The sequence below is a fragment of the Otolemur garnettii genome, unplaced genomic scaffold, assembly GCF_000181295.1.
Source record: "Otolemur garnettii isolate 467f Iridium unplaced genomic scaffold, OtoGar3 scaffold00097, whole genome shotgun sequence".
NCBI lineage: Eukaryota > Metazoa > Chordata > Mammalia > Primates > Galagidae > Otolemur > Otolemur garnettii.
In genome coordinates this window covers 6735657-6746390 of record NW_003852492.1, presented here as the reverse complement: position 1 = coordinate 6746390, position 10734 = coordinate 6735657, and positions in this window count along the sequence as shown.

Below are 10734 nucleotides of genomic sequence, written 5' to 3'. Positions count from 1 at the left end.
GAGGTAGGGAGGCCACAAGACCCAAGGATTTTCTGGCTCTCCATTTGCTCTGATGGCTTGTTGGATTCTAGCGGGAGTTCCATGGGAGCACGGAGACCGCACAAGTACTTTCCTGCTTCTCACTGCCTTGCTGGGGTCCTAAGGCAGCAGCGTCCAGCATCCATCCCCACCACACCACTCCACAAACAGTTCTCAGACCTCCTGGAGTCAGAGCTTTTTCATTACAAGCTCTGTTTCCTCTCATTGAAGCCACCGTTGCAGCATAATGGATGGTGATTTGCGGGTGTTCAATGACCCAGCTCATGCTGGAAAAGCAGCTGCCACTGAGCCCCACATCTGCGTCACACTCGAGGCCCAGAGTGTGGCTTTCTAGGTGGGCATACACGGCCCTCCGCAGCTGCTGTGCTGATAGGCAGGGTTCATTGGTAGGGAAGAGAGCGACCTGTCTCATTCTTGGGCTGGTCAGGGTATATATTCCATTGTGTCTGGGACCTTGTAGAATCAGGTGAATTTCAGGCTAGGACCTCAGGGAAGGAAAATCTTTTAGGCTCAGTCTCATTCAAAATCAGAACTTGGTAAGTTTGGCTTTGCGAGCTCTTCCCTTCTTTCATACACGATGACCTGGAATATGCCAAACATGGTTAAAGGAAGGAAAATTGATGTGTGAAGGAAAAGTTAGTTGATTTGCCCTGAAATTGCTCACAGTTGATTGGCAACGAATGATAAATAAATACATGACTAAAATAAAGTCAAATAAGAGCTATGGGAGAGATTTATCATTTCACTCTTACAAAGCTGTTTAAAAAAAACAGAGAGGCTTGTAAATTTTACTTTAATTTTCTGTTAGAGAGTTTATGGATATATTTTAAAGCTTCACCAAGTCCACATTAAAGAAAAGTTACCTTAATTTTCTGCTCTATACAGGGTGGCTGTGAAGTTCATGTGCAATTTAAAGTCGCACACTATTTGATATTGCATGTGAACTTTATGGCCACCCTGTATTTCTCCATCAGAGTCAATTGCCTACTCCAGTCATGAACACAAGTGCCTATGAGATCCTGGCAGGTGACACGGAGGCGTGGGTGGCGGGGCTGCGTGGGAGGGTGGAGAATGGGGAAACTGAGGAGCTCTTTATTCCAAAGGGGCAGCTGCTACTCAGAGCAGGCAGATTGTTGCTGGGCAGAAATACACATCCGATGATGCCAGCTCTCATGGCTTTTCAAGAGAAACTGGGTTTTATGTGAAATTTTTGATTTTTAAATGTTAGCGACTCAAATAATTTTTTATATATATACATATATATAAAGATGCGATGCCAGTGAAACTCTTTGTGGTCAGGACTGTCCAGTGCAACAGCGGTTAGTGTTCCAAGGGAAAGGTTTGTATGAACTGCTGAAGATGGGTGTGAAGACGGTGGTGGAAACGCCTCTCTTTCATCACTGAATAATGTCTTTGTTTCGAGAAGACAGAAAGGGAAACTCAGCTACTTGTGGTTTGCTTTCTTGTCTTTGCTGTTGCAAAGCACTTTGCAGTATTTGAAAGAAAAACCAATCAACAGCAGTAGTTTCTCTGTGAAGATGGAAATCCCGGAGCACACCCACGGGAGCCCTGGGCTGGGTCCAACCATTTTCCTGCACCTCCTGACACGCAAGCCCAAGGAGGTGTCACTCTCCGAGGTCTCCTTTGCAGACGCAGGTCATGATGGTCCTCTGACAGGGGTCTGAAGAGCAGGTCTATTTGACCTCCTGGTCCTTTGATGATGGACATCCTGCGTTCCTCCTAGCACAGGATTCCACAGCACTGCTGGAGTCTCTAGGGCATCCCTAGTGCTCTCCTGGGGACTGATAGGTCTTCTCTGTTCCCAGGGCTAGCCTGTCTGGGGTGGAGGAGTTGCCTTTATCTCTGTGCCCCTTCTGGGCCCATGCCCTGATTCTGGGCATCACTGAATGCGCCTATGCCTGGCAGCTGCAGGATAAGGGAGCAGACAGACAGGATCCTCGTATATTTGAAATACAGCTGATGTGACCTTCCTGGGAGATGAACAGGAGCAATGTGGGCCTGTGTGAGCAGAAGCCTCCCTGGAGGGAGGGCTGGGTGTGCAGAGGTAAGCTTCCGGCCGGCCGGGGCCCCTCCTCTGGCTGGCCGCACTCTCCAGACTGCCGGCCGGTGCCAGCTGCCCTTTTACTGCCCACCAGCCAAGGCCTATAAATACAGTCACATTTCCCACATACTGTATTTATGTTTCAGAAAATGTCTGCGTTGCATACGTAATGTAGGAGATATAATTATAATATTTCAAAACTGGCCAAATTTCGTGAAATATAAAATAACAGATGGCGCCACACAATATTGGTGTGGTGTGCTTCATTTAAATCATAACTGGAGCCTGAACACGTTCCCGTTTGGTGCGGGGCGGCGATGAGGGGCGTGTGTGCTGGGGAGGAAGGGGCGGAGTGGTTCCCCTTCCTCGCCTTCTCAGAGCTTTTCTTTCCAAGGAAAATGGAGGGACAGAGCTATCTACTCCCAGGAGCTGCCCGTCTGGTCTTGCTGATCAGAAATTGTTCTCCTGGTGTTCCCTTTGGAGAGAGGAAGTGGAACTTGTGTTACTGTAGCTGGGGCTCAGACGCTGACAGCCCCTCAGATGTTAGACCCCAGTTAAGCCACTGACTTCTCACGGCTGCCCCTCAGGAATCACCATGAAGCTCTTGCTGAAATTCCAAACCTTCAGATACTTATTCCTCATCTTCAGCAGCACAAATCTCACTGCGTGTCCCGATCCGGGTGTGAGTTGTGAAACACGGAGCTCTGGCAGGTGGCCTGGCTTATTCCCCACCTTCATCAGAGCCAGCACAATCTGAGATGTCACAGATTCCCAAAAGGTCCTTGGGTCACTGGAGTTCAAGTGTGAAACTTGGGAGCCCTCAGGGCACAGGCTTGTCTGGAAGGAAGTTCAGATTAGGAGATACCCACACCATCTCTGCGGCTCAGATCTCCCAGACCAAGCCAAAGTGCTCACTGATTCAGGTAGATCAGGCCTCATAAGTGCTGACACACGTCCCACTTTCTCCACGTTGTTGCGTTTCTTTCTTTCTTTTTTTCCCATCCCAACTGCCCTTCCCCTCTCACTGAAGAAATCATAATGCTTATAGCAGAAAGTGTGTAAACCCTTCCACTGTTCATGAATGATACAGGCTTTAAAAGCCATGAATGCCAGTTCCTGGCTCTGCCGGCAAGTGTATGAAGTCTTTCCTGACTCAGCCTTTACTGGGCCAAAGGGTAGCAGAATTGGCCCCGCCTGGGCTGTGATCATCAGGGGGTTGTCTGTATTTCCCCTTCTGAAGGGGTTCCTGCCCACCGCAGATAACCTGGGAACCTGGATGTGAGATGTTTGGGCAGAAGAATATTTGATGGGTGGAGATAACAGATCCTTTACTGTAAGGTAAGGAAGAACATTCCAGTAATTAGAATAGTTCATGGATTTAAAAGAAAAACACTACCCCAAAAGGCAGTAAATTCCCCATCCATGGAGAAACCCAAGCTAAGCGGTGGGTGCTGGGGAATGATGTCATGATAGAAAGTGTATAGGCCTCATCTTCCAGGGTGTGGTCCCAGAACCAGCAGAATAGATAGCCCCTACAGCAGGCGTCCTCAAACTACGGCCTGTGGGCCATATGCAGCCCATCTAGGACATTTATCTGGCCTGCCAGGTGTTTTTGCCACCACTGCCTGTCCTGCTTAGCAGCTGACTCGTCCCGTGGCCCCCAGTTCAACCCTCCAGCGGTTTGAGGGACAGTGAACTGGCTCCCTGTTTAAAAAGTTTGAGGATGCCTGCACAGGCTCCTTAGAAGATCAGGTGTTCAGGCCCGGCACTGCAGCTCACGCCTGTGATCCCAGCACTCGGGAGGCCGAGGCAGGTGGATTGCTTGAGCTCAGGAGTTCGAGACCAGCCTGAGTAAGAATGAGACCCCCTGTATCCACTACAAATAGAAAAACTAGCCACATGTGGTTGTGTGCACCTATAGCCCCAGCTACTTGGGAAGCTGAGGCAAAGGATGGATCTCTTGGGCCCAAGAGTTTGAGGTTGCTGTGTGCTGTGACACCATAGCACTCTGCCTAGGATGACAGAATAAGAATCTGTCTCAAAAAAAAAGAAATGTGATGCTTAGACCCCACCTAGGACATAGTCAGAACTGGCATTCTGGCAGGATCCTTCCGGAGATTTGTGAGCACGTGAGAGTCTGGGACACTGCTGTGCAGTTCTGTGGGCTTCTGAGCAAATTGTCTGAGATGGACAGGACAGGTGGCTGTACTTGGGGCCATCCGTGCTTCCATGGAGAAGCCCCATACAATGAGGGCTTCAGGAGACTACCACCTACTCTTTCACTCAAATATGTTCTTAATATAGTGGAATTGGAAAGTTTTTCTGTTTTTGGCCGGCTGTCCATGCTACTCCAAGGCAGGCCAGGGTGCTAAAATTCACACCACCAGCCATTCCTTAGAGCTAGAACATCGAAAGGCCCCATGAAAATGATAACATCTTAACTAGATATGGTAATGCTTTGTGCCGTTATTACCAATTAAGCCGTTAATGTTAATTAGTGCATCAATTTGCTATCAGAGAGCAGGGCTTATCTTCTTTGTATCCCCACTACTTAGCCTGTTGCCTGACAAATATTATTATATAATTTATTTTCCACGTAGAACTCTTTCCAGAAGAGGACGTGAGGTAGCACTTCCTGGCTCTGTACGTAAATGTGGAACTGGAGTGGTTCGGGTTCTTCTGGGAGTGAGTTGAGGGACAGATGGGCAGAAGGATTCCTCTGGGGGATTTCTGAGGGTGGGGAGCGCAGGGAGATGAGGACACCCAGAGATGGTGCCAGATAGAGAGGGAGTGCCTGGCTGCCTCCTCCTCAAGGCTCTGAAAGCCTCATGATCCTCAGGGGCCACGCACTCCCTCAGCTTCCCTTCTCCTTGGTGTTCTCACAATAGACTCCAAGTGAAGATCAGGTGTTGAGGATCTCAAGTTCAGAGGTGAGACAGTGAAGTGGCTGACCATGTGGTCTCCAGAGCCAGCATACCTGTGTTCCAGTCTGGCTATGTTACTTGACTCGGGCAAGTTACTCAACCTTTTTAATTCTCTGCATCTTTGCTTTAGAATGGGGTTCATGGCAGGGTAGCCCATCTGGTTAGTGGGGATGAACTGCTCTAACACGCTGTCCTGTGCGCAGTGCCTGGCACACACGGATGGCAAAGACTACATGGCTCTGCTGTTCCCACTGTTGCCCTCACTGTTTCGCTAGGGCACGCCCTTCCCAAGAGATTTGAACTTGGTTTTGAATATAATCCACCTTTAGACTCAGAATTCCACAGGCCACTGTGTGACTTCCTAGCGCCACATAAAGATTTCTTCCGATCCTGCCGGCCTCTGTGACAAGGGAGTGCTCCCTGCTATAAATGTCATCGTTCTTTTATAAATGCAAATAATTTCTCAGACGACTTTGGGTAGGACAAGGGTATGGGAGATCCTAGATAACCTTAGTACAGGGGTATGGGAGCTCCACATTCTCTTACAGGCAATGAACAAGGCTCGAGGCATTTCATTCAGTCTTCATTGCCATATGATCGTTACATGTGCTTTCCAAGAAAGGCTTCAGGCATGAGGACAAACTACTAAAGATGGAACTGAGTGAAATAAGTTCTCCCCAAGCTCCTTACTCATTCTGCAAACAGAACTCTTCCCACATTCAAACAATCCCATGTGCAGGAAAACCAGGTGGAAAGGCTGAGGAGGACTCTTTTTTCCTTAACAAAAAGAAAAAAAAAATTCAGGAAGGTTAACTTGTTTATAGTAGGGAGATATGGGATGTCTAGGATATCATTTGCTCTTTCCTTACCCTGAATCGCTCTGGAGGAGAGGGTGATGCATCTCTCAAATTTCTCTAAGGAACAAGAACCTCGGGTGCCAGGAGTTCGGGGTCAGTGCCTCCGGCTGGGTGCACGGAGGGCACTCACCATTTCCCCCACTAATATCCTTCTGTTCTGGGATTCCGTCCCGGATACCACATTGCCTTTAGTCATCGTGTCTCCTTAGTATCTTCTGGACTGTGTCCAACACAGAAATCCAATTTTGTCACAGATATCACCAACAGCCGGGGGAGGGTGCTGCCTGTTTCTGTTACTTTCCGGTCACTACTGAGTTCCTACTATGTGAGACAAGGGCAAACCCTTAAATCCCGGCCCTAGAGAAGCGTATCAGCAGGGGATGGTGACAGGTAGGGGAAGAAATGATTATTGTACCTTGGGATATGTGCTGTAACCGGAAACGCACCAGGCACTACAAGGTTCCTGAGAAGAAGTGGCCGACTCTTCTTACGCGCCCTTGCCAGGAAAGCACAACAGCCCGATTCATATTTTCTGGTAGAGGCTCCTTGGGACAGACCTCGTGGTCAAATGAGTCAATTGAATTGGGATGTTCATTTATGTAAGAGATTGTGTTTCAACACAGTTCTGAAAGAGAAAATGCCGTGAGCACTGTTGCTAGGAATCGATGATTAGAAGAGCGTGGAGTGGGAGTGGGGGGAGTCTCACACACAGAGCCCAGCTGTTCCCATCCAGCTGTGAAGCGCGGCAGGCTCTGCACTGGGGTCTTTTCCTGTCTGTTACTGCGGAATTTCTAGAGAAGTTGTTTCTACGTGTTCGTGCTGTGTCTCCGTCGATCCCTTCCCCCCATACCTCTGCACACAGAAGTTGGCTTCTCCCCCCTTTTTCCTACAAAAGAGTTTTTACCAACACCGTTCAGGACGTCCCTGATGATAACCTAGAGTGTCCAAGATTTAGCTTCCTCATTTTCGTGGCATGGTCGACTTGTTAATCACTCCCCCCCGCTTCTGACCCTCTCTTCTCCTGGGTTTTGTCTCACTGCCCCCTCTTCCTCTGCCTTCCCTCTGTCCCTCTATGCGTGGGTATTCCTCTCTCATTGCCAGACTTGAAGACTCAGATCTAGAGTCTCCTATGGACAGAGTGTCCATAAAGTTTATCTGCAATTTACTATGCTAAACTATTTTATTTTTTTAAAGTTTAATACATTTTATTGGCCTGTTTATTATATGGATTTTATTTTTTTGTTGTTTGGGATTCATTGAGGGTACAAAGAATTAGGTTACACCAATTGCATTTGTTAAAGTCCCTCTTGTAATTGTGACCTGCCCCCCCAGAGGGGTGCCAGGCACCGTGACCCTCCCATTGTTAAACTGTTTTTAATTGCACATGAACTTTATGTCTACCCTGTATTTTCCCTGAGATTCTCTCATTCATTGATAATCTGTGGTAGCATCAGTTACCACTGAACTCACAGGGCACGGTTAATAATGCCTCTCTCCTGACCACGTTCTGAACTAACGGAGAAACACCAAGTCGAACAGGCATCAAACTGTCAATTTGATCGCGGATAAACTTGAATTGGGGATGAATGTGGTCTTGATTCAAGTCCAAAAATGAGCTTCTCATTTAACACCCTTCTTTCTCCCAATTGGTCTTATTCATTCAGCCACAGGCAGAATAATTTACCAACTGTAGCTGTAGGCCTGCAGAGACAGGACGTGCCAGGGGGTTTCCTCCTACAGAGGAAGAAGGAGCAGAGGGGAAAACAGAAATGATCCATGGATAGTCCTTGTAAGGGGAAAGGGCAGAAAGAAAGAGCAACAAGGGAAGGGAGAGGGACAGAGGCATGTGAGCGAGAACCCTGCCCAGTGGAGGCACAAGGACTCAGACCTCTGTTCCTTCTTTCTTTCTTTCTTTTTTTTTTTTTTTTTTTTGGTGCATTTTTTGGCCCGGGCTAGGTTTGAACCTGCCACCGCCAGCATATGGCAGCCATCCCTCTGTTATTTCTCTATTCAGATAATCAGTCTTATTCCTGCGTGGGTTGAGGGGGGAGTGAGAAATCAATTAAAGACAGCAGTTTGTTCGCTTATGCTTTTCTTGAGAAGGCGAAAGTTTCCATTACATGACCGTGAAGAAACCCAGAGAGAGGGGAAAATCACTGCCCAGGAGGAGACGCATCTGCATCCTGAGTGCTGAGTTCTCACTGTGTGCCAGGCACTGAGCTCATAGCTCTGGTCTACTGCCTCGAATCTTCACATCCACTCTATGAAGTCGGTGGGTGGGGACATTAAAGAAATTAAGCTTAGAGGGTTTCAGATCACACTGCCTGTAAGAAGTGGATATGGGATGGCAGCCCAGGCAGCCTCTGGAACTGTCAGCGCTGCGTTACACGGCTCTCCCGATGGAGCCCAGTTTTCTCTAACCAAGTCTGATTCCCAAGCACCCTTTCTCAGCCCCTGACACAATGCTCACGTAGAAATGCAATCAGGAACTGGGGTCGCAGATGGGAAAACTCTACTTCCCCATCTCCTTTTCCACCAAATCCTTTGAGGGGGATCGCCTGAGACTCTCTGCAGCCATGTGGTGGCCTCCACGTCCATTGCCATCACCTAGTGTTTTAGACAAAGCCCTTCTCATCCATGCCTGGACAACAGCAGTACAGCGTCTGACATCCCCACATCCATGTCTGCTCCCGTGCAGTCCTTTCTGCTCGCCCTCTGACCCCAACTGAGAAATCATCACTAGCTCCTCTCACTCTCAGGCTGCAGAAGGGATGGTCAGCAGAGCCTGCAGGTCCCTGGAGGACCTGCCTCTCTCCTACCCCTCCACCCTCACCTGCCCTGGCCCCCCAGGCCTTCCTGCAGATCCCTAAGTGGGCTGGGGTCATTTCCCATGCATGCTGTGTCCTCTGCTTGGGAACTTCCCTGGCCTGCCAAACTAGGTCAAGGCTCCCATTTCTCCTTTTGTAATACGATGCATCTCCATTCAGGGCAGTCGTCACAGTTATGACTTACATGAGTATCTCTGTGTGTGCGATTATTTAACAAAAGTCTTCACTTCCCTGTATATTTTAAACTCAGGAGACCAGAGCGCTCACCTGGTGGTGTCTCTGATGTCCCCGAAGTGCCTTGTATAGTGATACTGTTCAGCAAATCCTGGGTGGTTACTTTTATAATGACAGTGCTAACATCAGTGGGGGACTTTCTACAGGCAGGCGCTGTGCTCAGTCCTTCACACATATGGTCATTCATTTCTCAGAGTGACATGAGCAGATCATCTTGCTTATCTCCATTTTACAGATGAGGAAACTGAGAGTGGGGGAGACTCGGCACTCTGCCTGGAGATAGATACTCAGTGGCGATGCCAGAGCCCAAATCCGGGTCTGCTTGGGGAGCCTGGGGCTCTGCCGCCTCTGCAACATCAATTTCTGGCCCATTTATGTGTGAGTTTGAAAGAAGAATTCTTAGTTATTCATGAAACATATTCGTTTGTGTATATTTTAGATGTCATCTTCATTTGACTGAGACGAAAGTTACCTGTGACTGTGTTAAATGCAAATTCTCACATTTCTGATTTTTTAATGACTGGAACAGGACTGTGAGGAAAACCAGACAACCCAGAGCCAAGAATGAAGTGCCCTGGGGCAAGCCAGGGGGGCAGAGAGGACCAGCACCTGGGTGAGCAGCCAGGTGGGCAGGAGGGAGCTGAGTAAGGCAGATTGAGACGTCAAGGAGGAGAGGAGGGAGAGTTAGGGCGAGGCTCTGCGGTGCCCCTAGTACGGTGGTTACTGCGGCATTCACATACACCGAGGCTGTCAGGTTTGAACCTGACCAGGGCCAATTGCAACAACAAAATAGCCAGGTGTTGTGGCAGGCATCTATAATCCTAGCTACTGGGAGGCTGAGGCAAGAAAATTGTGTAAGCCCGGGAGTTTGAGGTTGTGGTGAGCTGTGATGCAATGGCACTTTACCTAGGGTGACATAATGAAACTCTGTCTCAAAACAAACAAATGAAAAAAGTTAGGATGAGAGAACTGGAGGAGTCCTCATCCATGGTTGCACAAACCCATACTTTGCAGGGAAACTTATTGTGGACACAGAGGCTGAGAGAGTGCGACAAAATGGAAGTGACGTCCTGATAAGCGATCTGCTGGAGGTCACCCCATGGGGGTGCAGAAACGTCTCCACCTTCAGTGTGAGCCAGGAAATTTCCAAGCGGGGACCTGCAGGATTAGTCTGAGATTGAGACTTGCTAGAAATCAATAACCCGGGCTGTGGCTGGACCAGTAATGACAACAGCTTTCATTTATTGAGCCCAGACTTTCTCTCACTGCTCCTCATGGCTTTTCTGCAGGGTGAAAGAAAGCTCTTATCTTAATTGGTCAGGTGAGGAAATTAGAGACTCAGAGAGGGGAGGGCACCTGCCTCAGGTTACACAGCTAAACTCCAATTTGGGCCCATCTGACCCCAAAGTCTTCAGTATCAAATCAAGTATCCTTCAGTGTGGTTTGTGGTAGCTGCCACAAAAGTGAGTTTGTAAGAACATGGATGACGTTCATGTATTCATACAATTCATGCACTTGTACCAAATGTATTTAGGAAATGCCTCAGGACGCTGAGGTTGGGGTGGAGGGCAGCAGCAGGGGGAGAAGCCCTTGCACCAGGGACACAGAAAGCAAACGTGGGGACCATCCAAACAACCAGGGCGTCCTGTTTCTCCGTGTCCCCAGTGGGTGGTGATATCATGGGTTGTGACACTTCCCCAGAAGAGTGGCTCACGGTGAAGATCCTGCATGAGGTAAGGAAACTCTGTAAGGTGAGGGGTCTGTATAACATGAGGGGTCTGCACAAGGTG